Source organism: Enhydra lutris, unplaced genomic scaffold, assembly GCF_002288905.1.
Source record: "Enhydra lutris kenyoni isolate GAN:26980312 unplaced genomic scaffold, ASM228890v2 scaffoldscaffold53, whole genome shotgun sequence".
In the NCBI taxonomy this organism is placed as follows: Eukaryota; Metazoa; Chordata; class Mammalia; order Carnivora; family Mustelidae; genus Enhydra; species Enhydra lutris.
Window position 1 is genome coordinate 12,373,105 of NW_019154137.1, and position 15,378 is coordinate 12,388,482.

Consider the following 15,378-nt stretch of genomic DNA (forward strand, 5'->3'; position numbering starts at 1 on the left):
CAGGATGGACACGTGTGCCTTTCATAGTGCCTGAACAGAAGGCCACTGCCCACCTCAAGCTAATTAATTGCTTGGGAGCAGAGCCAATACACTGCTTCAAGAAACAGCTGTGGATCTGCTCAAGTGTTTGAGCAAGTATGCAGATGAACTTCCAGAATAATAGGTCTTGGAGTGTGAAAACATGACATTAGGATGGACAATTGGAATATCTGATGTTTGAGTAGCTCGACCTTGGGGCTGGGGCTTGAGCTGAACCAGCATTCTAGCCAGAAGGAATGGCAGAGGCGAGGTAATGGCAGGAAGGTGGGATGCGCGTAGCACTCCCATCTAGTCCGGCTTATAGGGGCGTTCCAGGAGGAGTTTGAGACCCCACTGCCTGCTCTGGTCCCACTGGTCTTACTGCTCATTTGACAAGCCAATTCATAAACACATCACAGTGTCAGAAGGTGACACTGTTGGGGAGGTGGGGCACCGCCATCCACGAGTGACTAGAAAGAGTCCACTCTGTCAGACTTAGGCTCAAACTTGCAAATGTGTAGGCTCCCCTTGGAAGGGGTCACCTAGGGGGACTGGCACCCATTGCAACCAGACTGCGTGTACTGCAACCCCGGGGCTTGTGGCCTCGTTTTGTGGGCCACAGACCCCTTAGCCGTCTGGTGATGCCTACTGGCCCCTTCTCAGAATAATGCTTTTAAATGCATAAAATAAAACATAATTATAATGGAAACCAATTATACTGAAATACAGCTATCAACATATTTTTAAAATGTGTAGTAAAGGTGACTAATTATTAGCACATGAAATAACAACAACCGGCAGTGGGGGGCCTGGCTGGCTCAGTCAGAAGAGCCCATCACTCTAGATCTCAGGGTTGTGAGTTCGAGCCTTATGTTGGGTGTAGAGATTGATTAAATACACACAACTTAAAAAAAGAGAAAGAGAGAGAGAGAGAGATCTAGGGGTGCCTGGGTGGCTCAGTCGTTAAGCGTCTGCCTTTGGCTCAGGTCATGATCCCAGGGTCCTGGGATCAAGCAACACATCGGGCTCCCTGCTTTGCAGGAAACCTGCTTCTCCCTCACCCACTCCCCCTGCTTGTGTTCCCTCTTGCTGTGTCTCTCTCTGTCAAATAAATAAATAAAATCTTAAAAAAGAGAGAGAGAGAGAGATCTAGCAATAAGTCTTAGACCCATTTCAAAATAGTGATGAACATATTGATATTTGAAGAAGAGATCTACTTCCAAATGTGTGTGATTTCTGTTGGGAGCCGAGTTACATACAGGTCCTCAGGTGTTCTGGTGAATTCTTGCCTGCCTTCATGACTGAAGGAAGTGCTAAAATGTAGTCACTATGAGAGCAGATGTAAACAGGCAGTGTTCCCCGCCAAGTTCATGAACCTTCTGAATTCTAGCCACAGACCCCTTAGAAGACTGGGGACTCATGTTAAGGACACACGTAGCCTTCCTGATGTCCGTGTGGGAATTGCCCTTTGCTTCAAATGCCCTCACTGGAGCTCTCACTGCTGAGGGGCAGGGGTGGAACTGCCGTCCTGCCTTCTCTCCCTGACACTCAGAGCCTGTGTCACATGGTTTTCTCTTGCGGCAGGTAGAGGACTTTCCATCTCCAGTAGGGTTCCTCTTTCCACACATGTCGACTGCATATCTGTTGAGCACAGGGTTCTGTGCTATACTTCTGTCACTAGAACAGGGGCCAGAGACAGTGTGCGTGTTATTAGTAATAACACCTACCACTCACTAAACCCTTTTATAGGTCAGGTCCCGTGAGAGTACCTGATCCAGTAAAGGTTTACCGGGTGCCTGCTCTGTGTCAGGCACTGTTCTAGGGACTGTGGGGTGGCAGTGAATGAGACAGCTGAACTCCCAGCTCTCACAAAGCTTACACTCTAGTGGGGAGGACAAATGGCTCTAGAGAGTAACCAGGTAAATGATGCAGCATGCCAGCTTGTGGAAGTGCTTTGAGGAAAAGCAAAGCAGAGAAGGGGAGAGGGAGTACCTCTCAGGAAAGGTGGGTGCAGTGTCAAATGGGGTCACTATGGAAGGTCTCAGTGAGGAGCTGGACATTTGAGACCAGACCCAAAGCAAGTAAGGGGTGAGCCTTGGCAGGCATTTGGAAGAAGAGCATTCCGGACAGAGAGAACAGCTTTGCCACGATCCGGGGGCCAGAATGCAGAGAAGGCCTGTGGGGTGGAGGAGAGAAGTGAGCAAGGGAGTAGTAATTAGCAGATGAGGGCAGGGAAGTGGGAGGATCTGAACGGAGGCCCCCACCCCAGCAACGCTGCTAGGTGATAGCAGCTTTATTTCCATTTTCAAATGGGGCATATGGCTCAGGAAATCTAAGTGCCTTGACTGATGAGTGACAGAGTGGAAACTCGGAAGCCTCACACCCTCTCCTCCTCCCGTGGCCCCAGGCTCAGAGAAGGGTCAGCATGTTCTTTACTTCCTTGTGCCACTTCCAGACTATTGTTCCTTTGTCATTTCCCAAGGACCGTACATCCCTCTGTGTACCTGCCCCCCCCTTGCTGTCCACCAAATTTATCCACCAATGCCACTTTGTTGAGCCCCTGCTATGTGCCAGGCACTATATTAGAGGCTGAGAAGAAAAGGACGAATAAGAGAAGTCAGCCCCTCCGGCTTGCTGCAGAGGAATGGCTGTTGAGCTGTGCTGGGTTCAGGTCCCTGGCTCACTGGTGACTCCTGTGCTCTGCTTCTCCCCACTGAGGTGCTGCCTGGTGAAGAGCAAGCCATGGCGCTCCGGGTCACCAGGAACACAAAAGTTAATGCTGGAAATAAGGCGAAGATCAGCATGGGAGGCGCAAAGCGCATGCCTTTGAGCAGGACTGTGGCCTCCAAGCCCGGGCTGCGGCCGAGAACAGTGCTCGGAGACGTTGGTAACAAAGTCAGCGAACAACCACAGGCCAAACTGCCTCTGAAAAAGGAAGCAAAAACTTTGGTTCCTGGAAAAGTTATTGCTAAAAAAATACCTAAACCTCTGGAGAAGTCACCCGAGCCTGTGTCAGAACCTGAGCCCGTGAAAGAAGAAAAACTTTTGCCTGAGCCTATTTTGGTTGCTACTCCCTCTCCAAGCCCAATGGAAACATCTGGATGTGCCCCTGAAGAAGAATACCCGTGTCAGGCGTTCTCTGATGTAATTCTTGCAGTGAATTGTGTGGATGCCGAAGATGGAGCTGATCCAAACCTTTGTAGTGAATATGTGAAAGATATTTATGCTTATCTGAGACAACTCGAGGAAGAGCAAGCCATCAGACCAAAATACCTACTGGGTCAAGAAGTCACTGGAAACACGAGAGCTATCCTTATTGACTGGCTAGTACAGGTTCAGATGAAGTTCAGTTTACTTCAGGAGACCATGTACGTGACCGTTTCCATTATTGATCAGTTTGTGCAGAATAATTGGGTGCCTAAGAAGCTGCTGCAGCTGGTTGGCGTCACTGCCATGTTTATTGCAAGCAAGTATGAAGAAATGTACCCTCCAGAGACCGGTGACTTTGCCTTTGTGACTGACAACACTTACACCAAGTACCAAATCAGACAGATGGAAATGGAGATTCTAAGATCTTATTTTGGTCTGGGCCGCCCTCTACCCCCGCATTTCTTTCGAAGAGCATCTAAGGTTGGAGAGGTTGATGTTGAGCAACGTACTTCGGCCAAATACCTGATGGAACTAACTGTGTTGGACTACGATATGGTGCACTTTCCTCCTTCTTAGATTGCAGCAGGAGCTTTTTGCTTAGCACTGAAAATTCTCGATAATGGTACATGGACACCAACTCTACAGCATTATCTATCATACACTGAAGAATCCCTTCTATGCGTTATGGAACACCTGGCTAAGAATATAGTCATGGCGAATCGTGGGCTTACAAAGCACATGACCGTCAAGAACTAGTACGCTACAGCTAAGCACGCGAAGATCAGCACGCATGTGCCATCTGTACATACTATATGTTACCTTTACTGACTTTTAATAAAGTCTGTGGTCCTTTTTACTTAAAAAAAAAAAAAGATAGAGAAGTCAGCTCCTTGCTGTCGGGGAGCTTTTTATTCTAGTGGGTGGGGGAGACAGGTGCATAGGAACTAAAAAAAGAAAATATTCTTTAGTAATAAGAGCCACGTAGAGAGGAGAGAGTGACTACTTTATAGAAGCTAGGGGAAACGGCCTCTCTACGGAGGTGACATTTAAATTGAGATCTGGGGGAGAACATTCCAGACAGAGGGAGGTACTGAGCAAAGGCAAAGGAGGGAAGGAGCTTGGCACGGTAGAGGAGCAGAAGGCAGGAAGACAGGGAGGGATCGAGGCCAGGGCAGCTGCACAGGGGCCAGCCTGGGCAGGGCCTCATGAATTAGGAGCACCTGGGGGTCCAGCGGAGTGACTGAAGCAGGGGGAAGGACACAGGACGGTTCATATTTTCAGGTCGTGTTGACTTCTCTATAGGGAACACATAGGTGGGGAAAGTGGGGGATGGAGAGAGGTGTGAAAGATTTAGGATGTGTTTGGAGATAAAGTCAAGCAGACAGGCTGATAGATGGGATGTAGGGCATGGATTCAAAGACGACCTTGAGCTTTCCGAGCCCGGGTTGGAGCAGCTGTGTGAATGGTGATGCCATTTGCAGAACTGAGGAAGGCTTTGGGGAAGTGACTTTGGGGGAAGTGACTTTGGAGGAAGTATCTAGAGTGCCGTTTTGAACATGTTCGCCTGAGATCGTGGTGTCAAACAGGCAGTGGGATTCAGGAGCTAGTTGCAGTTCTGGAGAGCAGTCTAAGCTAGAGAGAGTCAGAAATGCAGGAACATTGCCACTGTGCATATCCACCTATGTAGAGCACAGTGCCTGCCACTTCGTGGACGGTCTAGAACCTTTTGGCTGGCTGAGGGAATGAATGGGTAAAATGTGCTCTTAGAGCTCTGGAATCAGACAGACTTTGGTTCAGATTTAGATCCTGCTTCTGCTACTTACTAGCTTGACCTTGAACATGTTATTAACCCTCGGGGAGCCCCAGCTTCCTCAGCTGTAGAATGGAGAGAGCATTCTCTGTTTAAACGTGCAATGTTTAGCACAATCCTGGTGCGTGGTGAGCTCTCAGTGAGGTGGTGGCTGTTATCATATTCAGAGCATGACGTAGGCCCCAAGACGGCCAGGCCTGAAGGGGCATTTCAGAAGGCAGTCCCAGAGGCTGGGTCCATGTAGCTGGGCTGTCGTGTGACAGGCAATAGGCCTCATGGTTAGGTGTTGCCCTCTTGAGCCAAACTGTCCGGGTTCATAATCCTGGTTGAGCCATTTACTAGCTTACTTAAACTCTATGTGCCTTGGGGTTTTAAAAAATTATTAATATTTAATCTCTAAAATAGGAATAATAGTAGACCTACCTCACTGAGCTGTTGTGATGGATTAAGTGAGATAATCCATGGAAAATGTAGAGAACAGTGCCTGTTACCAAGGGTTCAGTAGGAAGGAGCTATTATCATGCGGACACAGGAGGGAGGGAGCTGTACATAGGCTTCAGCTGTGTCCTTGACCTCCCTCCAGAGAAGCCCAGTGTTCTGCCCTGGTCCTACAGGAGAGCCCATTTCAAATAGCTCGGCCCTCTCAACGCTGTCTTCCTATTTCTCCTCAGCTGCAGCCTTTCCATTTCTGCAGCTCTCTGAATAGCGTGTGAGCCTTTGCCAGGACTGGTGTGGAAAAAGTCAACTCCTCTACTCGAGGACGGCAGACCCACAGCCCCCTTTCACTCAGGGGCGGTGCCGGTCACAGGCTACGGGCAACGGGAGTCCAGGTCCCTGAGCTGCCTGAAGTTGTGTAGGAGCAGAGAGAAATAACCAACTGAGACAGCCCCAGAGGACCCGCAGGCTTCTTTTCTACTCAAATGCTCCCTTTGTTGCTAAGAAGCAAACCTACCCCATCCCCACTGGCACCAGCCTGCCCATTGTTTTCCTGAAAGACCATCCCCAGCCAAGAGCTAGGACTACCTCTGTCTTATAGAAATGGCAGCCTGGAGATTCTGTGGCAGTGAGAGTATCATGTAACCCAAATTCTCCACAGCTAAAGACTTGAACAAAGCCCGAGGTCAGGTGTCCTGGACAGACCCATAAAGGGCCCAAAGGAAGTCACTGAAAGCATTTGGCCCGGCTTTTCTCTCGGGCTCGGCTACCTGTGGTGATTACTGCTCGAGGCCCTGACATCTGAGAAATGGGCACAAGGCTAGTCTCATCTCAGCTCCATTTGAACAAAGTGGTAAGCCTTGTGGGCTTGTTCCAGAGGGGGGAAAGCATGAAAAATCCCACCAGGAAGATAGAGCAGGGATTTGATAAATAGCTGGTCTTTCAGGTACATGGAGGTGGATGGGTCTGAGGTAGAAAGGGACAGAGAGGCCTGTTTGGTACTTTGCAGCTTTGGTCTCTGAACCTGGCCGGTGAACTGCATGTCTCTGACTTGCCCCCCTCCCCCCTCCTATCTCCTCCTTTTGTCAGGTACCTCTCTGGGGCGTCTCATCACTTCAGTGCTCACCTTTCACCTGGCTGAGAAAGAGGAAGGATTCCCCAGCTCTGTCTTCATTCACACATTTTTCTCTCTAGAACCTTCTCTCAGCATGTCTTCCACTCAATCATTCCCCCTTTGCTTAAGGATAAAGTTCTAGGGGCGCCTGGGTGGCTCAGTGGGTTAAAGCCTCTGCCTTCAGCTCGGGTCATGATCCCAGGTTCCTGGGATCGAGCCCCACATCCGGCTCTCTGCTCAGCGGAGATCCTGCTTCCCCCTCTCTCTCTGCCTGCTTCTCTGCCTACTTGTGATCCCTCTTTCTGTCAAATAAATAAAATCTTTTTAAAAAAAAAAAGGATAAAGTTCTAACTTCTCTGAGGTGTAGCACCACAAAGGAATTTTTAGAACTAGAAAGGTCTTTCTAAATCATTTCACCCTAGTATCTTGTCTTTACAAATAATGAAATCAGGGTTCAGAGACAAATTTCCTGCCCAAGGCCCCACAGCAAGTTGTTGGCAGGGCCAGACGTAGGAATGCAGCTCTCCTGACTCCCCAGCCAGTGTTCTTTGTACAATGGTATTCTGCTTTCACCGACCTCATTTGCCACAAAACCAAACCTTAGTGACTTAAGATGACAGCACTCTTTTATTAGTCTCCTGGTTTCTGTGGGTCAGAAATGGGAGAAGGGCTCAACTGGACTGTTCAGGCTCAGGGTCCCTCCAAAGGCTGCGGCAGGAGAGTGACTGGAGCTGGAAGAGTAAGGGATGGGGAGGATGGAGCCGGAGCAGCTGGAAACAGCCAGGCATCTCTCTCTCCACGCAGTCTCAGAGTTTCGTCCTGTGATCTCGCCACAGGAGTTAGTCTGGGCTTCCTCCCAGCATGGCTGCTGTCCAGTGACTCACAGAGAGATTGAAGGTTTCAGGAGTGAGTGTTGCAGCAAACAAGGTAGAAACTGTAACCCCTTTTACAACCTAGCCTCCAAAGTCACTTAACCTCATTTCAGCCATAATCACAAGCCTACCCAGTTGTGAGGGGAAAGACGATAGCCCCTGTATCTCACGGGGGCGGTGTCAGAGTCACATTGTAAGAAGAGCCCGTGGAATGAGAGATCTTGTTGCAGCCATCTTGGAAAAAAAACTACCTGCCACCCCAATCTTACTTCCCACTCTTCCCTCGGACAAACCTTCTGCTTCAGCCAGCCGGGCTCCTCCAGTCCCTTCAGAGAAGCCTTCTGCTCTCTTGGTTTCTTCCCTAAGGACTCCCTTGAGCATCACAAGCTGCATTCTCACCCATTCAAGGCTACAGACACTTGCGTGTTTAATAGGCTGAAGAGTTGTTCCACACCTGGTCAGGGCCCATCTGAACCGTGGCTGTGGGTTTCCACATCTGGGCCCTAAGCATTTGGATTCTGTTGGCCAGACTGCCCTCCTCATTCTTCCAGGGTCACAGACTGTCAGGTTCACATGGTTTCTGGACATAAAAGGCCAGACACAGTGCAGTGTCTCTTCCGAGGTGGGCACAGGCACGCACCAGATGCTGATCACAGGGCCCTGGCAGTCTGGGGAGCGATCAAATGTGTTGGCAAAAGCCTTTGGCTGGGAATCAGGAAACCAGGGTCCCTCCACCAACATTCTGGCCAATGTGATGCGTGCGTGACCTGAGGCAAACGCCTCAATCTCTCAGTGGGCCTCAGTTTCCTCATTTCTGCAATGTGAAACATAGAGCTTGCCTTTCCTACTTTGTGATGAGCAGATAAAAGATGGGAAGGCCCTTTGAGAGCAGAAAATGCTTTTAAATGCATTTGTATTTGTTTTGTTTTTGTATTTGTTTCTTCTCTCAACTACCAGTTCCTTCTTCACCAGCCTAGAGACTCCGGGAAGTAGGTGAGTTCGTGTGAACCGTTCTGGAACTGGTATTGGTCAACAGCCCTTCCCTAGACACATATGGTAGGATTTAGGAGGGCAAGATTTGCAATATGACCATTCCCCAGTCTCTGACGGGCTCATCCTGGGCAGGAGCAGAGGCTGAGAAAAGGACTCAATTCAGAGCTAACAATTTCACCCAGTTCTACTCCAAAACCTCCAGACTTTTCACACTCCCAGGGAACATGCTGTGTCTGGAAGAAGGTGCTGCCTCTACCTCCCAGTTAGAAAGTGAGGCTACTGGGTGCCTGGGTGGCTCAGTTGGTTAAGCGACTGCCTTCAGCTCAGGTCATGATCCTGGAGTCCCGGGATCGAGTCCCGCATCAGACTCCCAGCTCCACGGGGAGTCTGCTTCTCCCTCTGACCTTCTCCTCGCTCATGCTCTCTCTCACTGTCTCTCTCTCTCTCTCTCTCAAATAAATAAATAAAATGTTTAAAAAAAAAAAAGAAAAGTGAGGCTACTAATTAGCTGTGTGGCCTTGGGTGAATTCCTTCCCCTCTCTGAGCCTTCATTTCCTTAGAAAACAATGGTCTCCTCACCACCCCTGCTGCTAGAGAAGAGTTTATTTCTTGGCTTCATCATATCTATTGTGCAGGGGTGGCATGTGGTCTCTCTGGAGCTGGAAAGCATTAAGTCAGAACAGTCTTCATCAAAACAATACACAGTTTTCCCCAGATTAAAGCCCCCCCCAGACTCCTTCACCTCATGGGACCTAAGAGAGCTGGCCGAAGCAGAGTGTGGGCCCAGGAGTTAGCAGACCAGAGAGGCAGTTCTGGTCATGGGATGTGACCTTGGCTAAATCAGACAATCTCAAATCCTTGGAGCTAGAAGGCACCTACCGAAGTCCTCAAACAGCCTCCAAAATGAACTTCCCGGATGACAGTCACATGGGGCACCCGCCGCCACTGCAAGGTTCGGGGCTAATCTCTGCCTGCTGAAACTTCATCTCTCTTCCTCCCACTCTAGCAAGCACACCACTTCTCTCAATTTATGAGACTGGCGCAAGTACACAAAGGCTGGTTGTTGCAGCATTATCTGTAACAGGGCAAAACTCAAAGCCACCTAAACACCTGCCTGTGGGGGATTGGTTAAAGGAGTTCACAGAGATTTATTATGAGGAATTGCCTCATGCAATTGTGGAGGCTGAGAAGTCCCTCAAAGTGATGTCTGCAAGCTGAGACCCAAGACGGCCAGCAGTATAATCCCAGTCTGAGTCTGAAGGCAGGAGAGCCAGGGGAGCCCAGGGATGGTCGAAGTCCCAGCCCCAGGGCAGAAGAAAACTGACGTCCCAGCTCAAGCAGGCAGGCAGAAAGGGGACGATTTGGCCCTTTCTCCCCTTTTTATTTTATTCAGGTTTCTTCAGGATGATACCCACCCACACTGAGGAGGGCGATTTACTTTGCCGAGTCCACCAATTCAAATACCAATCTCATCTGGAAACATCCTCAGAAACACACCCAGAAATGATGTTTAATCTGGACAGCCCATGGCCCCATCAAGTTGACATACATGATGAACTATCACAGTAGGCAAGTACATAGATGAAAGCTTAGGATACCCAAAACCCTTAAGGGTGATTACCTTCAGAAAAGGGACCGCGATGAGAAAGGAAGCTCAAGGAGTTCTTCCAAAATACCTGAATAGTTTGGACTTTTCCATCGTGAATTTATTCATCAATTTATTCTCTCATTAAAACTGCAATTTCAGGGCATCTGGCCTGCTCAGTCAGTATAGCATGCAACTCTTGATCTTGGGGTGGTGAGTTTGAACCCCATGATGGGTGTGGAGATTCCTTAAAATCTTTAGGGCGCCTGGGTGGCTCAGTGGGTTAAGCCTCTGCCTTTGGCTCAGGTCATGATCTCAGGGTGCTGGGATAGAGCCCTGCATCGGTCTCTGTGCTCAGCAGGGAGCCTGCTGCCCCCTCTCTCTGCCTGCCTCTCTGCCTACTTGTGACCTGTCTGTCAAATAAAAAAAAAAAAAAAAAAACAAGAAAGGAGAGGCACAGAGATCTTTTTGATATTTTTGAGGTGATGGGAACGTTTCTTATGAATGTGGCAGTGGTGGTCACATGACTACACATTTGTTAAAACTGAACTGTACATGTGAAATGATGAATTTTAATGTATGCAAATTATGCCTAAGCCTGATTTTTATAAAAACCTTACAGCAGAGGACAAATGGTTGGGAGTGATATGTACTGTAGGAAGAACTGCTCTAACTTATTAACACAACCAAACCATTCACAAACTTTTACATTTTGTGGTTAATAAAAACTTACCCTCAACACGCTCCACAATAACCAGCAATGCCCATGCTGGCGCCCATCAGATGACCAGCTTCCCCCAGAGACAGGGAACCCCTCACTTAATACTGTAGCCCGTACCAACTATAATAGAGAGTTCTGTGTGAGGTGAATGACTAGCTGTGTGGCCTTGACTGGATTACTTCCCCTCTCTGGGCCTTGGTTTCCTTAGAAGCAAGTGGGCTAGATGACCTCTTGGGTCCTCTCTGGCTCTAACATTTGAGTTGTTAGAAATTGGAATTTGCCTTCTTGTGACTATTGACCTGGTTCTGCCTTCTGGAGTCACCCAGAACTTGGCCCCGTGGGACAGTAATAGCCAGCCCATCACATGCCAGAAGTCAGCTCCCCTGCCTTGCACGTTCTCTTCATAGCACATGGAGAGACAGCATGGGGCAAAAACTAAGATCACAGGGTCTGCGGTAGGGCGGCCTGGAGTCTGACTCTGGATGCTGCCACCTCCCAGAGCCTCAGCAGCCTCTGTGTATAAAGGGATTAATAGTACCGACTTGGAAGGGAGGGATAGGGGAATAAATGAGGTAATGTATGTAAATCAGGGGGTGTGGTTGGCAGAATAATGGCTCCCAAAGATGTCCACATCCTAATCCCCACAACCTGTGAATGTGTTAGGTTACATGGCAAGGGGGTATTAGGGTGGCTAATCAGCTGACTTTCAAAGAGGGAGATTAGGAAATTGGCCCAGTTTGTGCAGACGGCCTCAATATAATCATGACAGTCCTTGTAGGGAAAGAGGGAGGTGGGAGACTCAGAGGCAGAGTTGATGAGACATGAGAAAGTTTCAATCAGCCAATGCTGGCTTTAAAGATGGAAAGACATCATGAGCCAAGGAATGTGGGCAGCCTCTGGAAGCCAGAGTAGGCGAGGAACTGGATTCCCCCTTAGAGCCTCCAGAAGGAACACACAGCCCTGCTGACGCCTTGGTTTTAGCTCTGTGAGACCCATTTTGGACTTCTGACCTCCAGAACTGTAAGAGTACACATCTATGTTGTTTTAAGCCACAAAGTTTGTGGTATTTTGTTAGAATGGCAATAGGTAAGTAGCACGGGATGGCTGTGACCCCCTCCTGACTGGTCTGCCTGACTGTACCCACTCTTGCTTCGCTCTAATCAGTTCCTTACCATGCAGCCAAAATGATGTTTCCAAGACTCTTATCTAACCAAACCACATCTTTCAAGACAACTCTTCTCCTAGGTCTTCAAATTTGCCCCAGGACCTTTGAACCTGCTGCCCTGTTTGTTTAAAAGGTGCCGTGGTCCCCTGGGTAACATTTAGTTAGCCTTCATTAGCTGGCTCAGAGGTGGAAATGCTGTTTCCTCCAGGCAGCCTGCCTTGATCCCTAGTCTCTATCAGGTTCTCTGGGCAACAGACCTCGGAGCACATTGTAAACCTCTGCAGCACTTGTGGGTTTTAAAGCGTATTTACCTGTGTTTATCCGCCTTGGGATGTATGGCCTGTCTTTGCCCAGCAGGCTATAAGCTTCCCACGGGCAGGGACACGGCCTGTCTTACCTTGCCCCGCCAACGTCTGGCGCATAGGAAGCGCTCATTAAATGGCAGCATTTATCGCTGCTTTATTTCTGAACCCTTACCATTCTGGTAACCCGACAAACACTCTCTAGTTTGCAGTCCTCTTTAAAATTTAGTGCCCCTGCTGTGACCTTGTCCTCCAGGTGGCAAGAGCATCACAAAATGGAAGCTGGATATGCGGTCCCTGCTTACAAGAGGCACCCCATTTCTAGTAATGCAGCTGAAATCTGTGTTCCTTTGTCACCAACCGCCGTACACACTCAATTTCAGCAGAGCTTGAGGTGACGTGGACTGCCCACTCACACGCCCCAATATTTGTCTCCAGCAGAACATCTGTCAAGCTAACTTTCCCCGTCCCATTTCTGTCTTGTTGTTCCTTGTCACCTAAATGGTGAACTTCCCTCTCATCCCTGTGGGTTTCCATCGTCTGGCATTGGAGTCCCTGTTTTAAGCCTCAATCCCCATTCAGCCGTCCACCAGCTTAACCAGCCCTCTCAGCCCCATGTCAGCTGTGTCCCTGAACAATGCATTCCTGTGCCTGCCTCCAAGTCCTGGGTGACCGCACAGGGCAGGGCAGGCCTAAGCACAGGGCCCTGGAAATGCTGCCAGAGACCCCTGGGGCCCGACACCCTCTGCAGGGTATTGAATTAGCAACAAGAACTGCCTAGGTCAAGTTCTGGCTTCACCGCTTTGGTGGCTGCCAACCTGGGAATAACAGTATATTCGTTTCTCCGGGACAACTGTAATGAAATACCACAACAACCTCGGTGGCTTGAAACAGCAGACATTTGTGCTCCTACAGTTCCGGAGGCTAGAAGTCCAAAACCAAAGTGCCGGCAGGACACACGGCCCCTGAAGGCTCGGCTGGAGGATCCTTCCTTGCCTCTGCTAGGTCCCAGTGGCTCCCCGGCTTGTGGTGGTATGACCTCTGCCAGTTGGTCTTCCACTGTGTGTGTGTATCCGCGTATCCTCTCTTTTTACAAGGATATTGGTCACATAGGGCCCACCCTGCTCCAGTAAGACTTCATTTTAACTAACATCTGCAAGGACCCCGTGTCCAAATAAGGCCACATTTTGATGTTCTGGGTGGACAGGAATTTCGGGGGGTGGGGGAACACTATTCAACCCACTATAGGTGGCAATACTTTCTCCTAACCCCTTTGGGAGAGCCCAGGAAGATCACGCGGGCGAGGCTTCTCAAACAGGAAAGTGTGCCCAACCACCTAGAGATCTTTGTTAGAGGACAGACTGGGATTCTGCCAGACTGGGGTGGGTCTGCATTTCTCACAAGCTCCCAGGCAATGCCCTTGCTGCTCCTCCACGCTTTGAATAACAAGGATGTAGGTGAAATAAAGTGTTTTCAAAACAGATGTCTGTAGGCTTATCCCTTTCTTTTGTAATGAGCTTTTCTGAAGCTCCAGTTTCCCCACCTGCCTGGCTGTCCTGGACTGCCCCCCCCAATCCCACCCGGGCCAAAAACAGACTCAGACAAGGACTTGGGTTTAGGTAATTTGGGGGTCGGGGGGAGGTGATCATGTGAAGCACACATTTGGAAGTAGAGAAAGGGAAAAAAAGAGAAGCCGATGGAGAGAGAGCTAAACAGCACATGGTCCTGGAGGCAATTGGGGCCCCATCCAGGTGGGGACTGGCTGAGAAGCGGTGGAGACACTCTTCAGAATTGGCTGGTGGGATGGCTGGAATGGGGTAGGGGGCAAGGGCATTTTCCCAGTGGTTTCCGTTCCCCCCCCAGGGGTCCCTGAGGGTTGGGTTCTTGCATGGAGCTGGGCAAGCTCCCCAGGCTGCAGGCACGGGAGGTCAGATGCTCAGACACGCTGGAAACAGCCTTCTGCTGCGGCTGCAGGAGACCTGAGCTAGGCCGTGGGGGAGGGCAGGGTCATCATCGTGAGCTCCAGAAGGCTTCCAGGTTTGCATGTCATTTGTGTCTCTACTGTTCTATTTTGAGTACATGAGCTACCCAAGTGAGCTCTCGCTTACAGTAAGATTATGGCTGTCACCCAGCCCCAGCGGACGCCTTGACCACAAGGGTGTCATGGAAGAATCTGTCTATGGCCTGCCGAAACCCACATGTGCCTCCCCTCCCCTCCCAGGTCCTGATCTGCATGGGTACAATCCTTTACCCTGTGAGTACGTGGTGGGCAGAACTCACCCCTGAGGTAGTGAAATTAGGCTTCAGAGTCACCTTAGGAAGGAGCTACTTCCCTTTCTCACAGCCCCTACCTTCACCTAATCCAATCAATCCCTGCCCTTGACATTCAGTGTCATATTTCCCGCACACCTGTACAAGCTAGTTGCTATGATTGTCTTCATGTTATAGCCAAGGAAACCGAAGGCCAGAAAAGCTAAGTCACTTGTTCGAGGCCGCTCAATAAGTGGCAGAAGTGGGATCCAAATACAGTCTCTCTGATTCACTGTGCTCTGTGGAGTCCACAGGTGAAACTAGGTAGTAGGTCCCAATGAGATTTAAATATAAATGTAAAGTACATTTCTCTAACAGTCTGTTGAATGAGGACAGTGAGAAGATTCACTTTTATTTGTACACAACTTTTTTTAAAAAGATTTTAGTTCTTTATTTTTGTAAAAGCGAAAGAAAGAGAGAACGAGGAGGGAAAGGGGGAGAGGCAGAGGAAGAAGCAGGCTCCCTCCTGAGGAAGTGGGATGGGGGACTTGACCTCAGGCACCCTGTACATGACTTCTACCTCTTAGTATATAATCCCAAGGGTCCATTAGGGTGTGACTCTTCATTCTGAAAAATAAGTTACTGCAAGTAACGTACATTTATTCCCTTTTATAAGTCAGTATCTATTTACTTTCTTTTGTGTTGGTATTCACTGAGATAGATGCATTTTTCTTAGGTAACTGATAAATGAATAGATCCAGGCTCTAATAAGCAAAACATGCCATGGAGAAATGAAATAAATAGTCAATGATTCAACATCATCAGTTAAAAATTTTTCACTGCAGAATTTCCTTAGCCAGTGATTTTTTCCACAGGGCATCAAATACAGAATTCCACTCCCACACAGATTTCAGGAATACACTTACAAAATAAGAGAGCCCCACCCTCCTGTATGTTTGGGGC

The 15,378-nt window shown here is 49.1% G+C and overlaps 1 pseudogene; it reads left to right on the forward strand.

Annotated features, from left to right (window-relative positions):
- The first annotated feature begins 2,760 nt into the window (after positions 1–2,760).
- On the forward strand, positions 2,761–5,691 carry LOC111157242 (annotated as a pseudogene).
- The last annotated feature ends 9,687 nt before the right edge of the window (positions 5,692–15,378 follow it).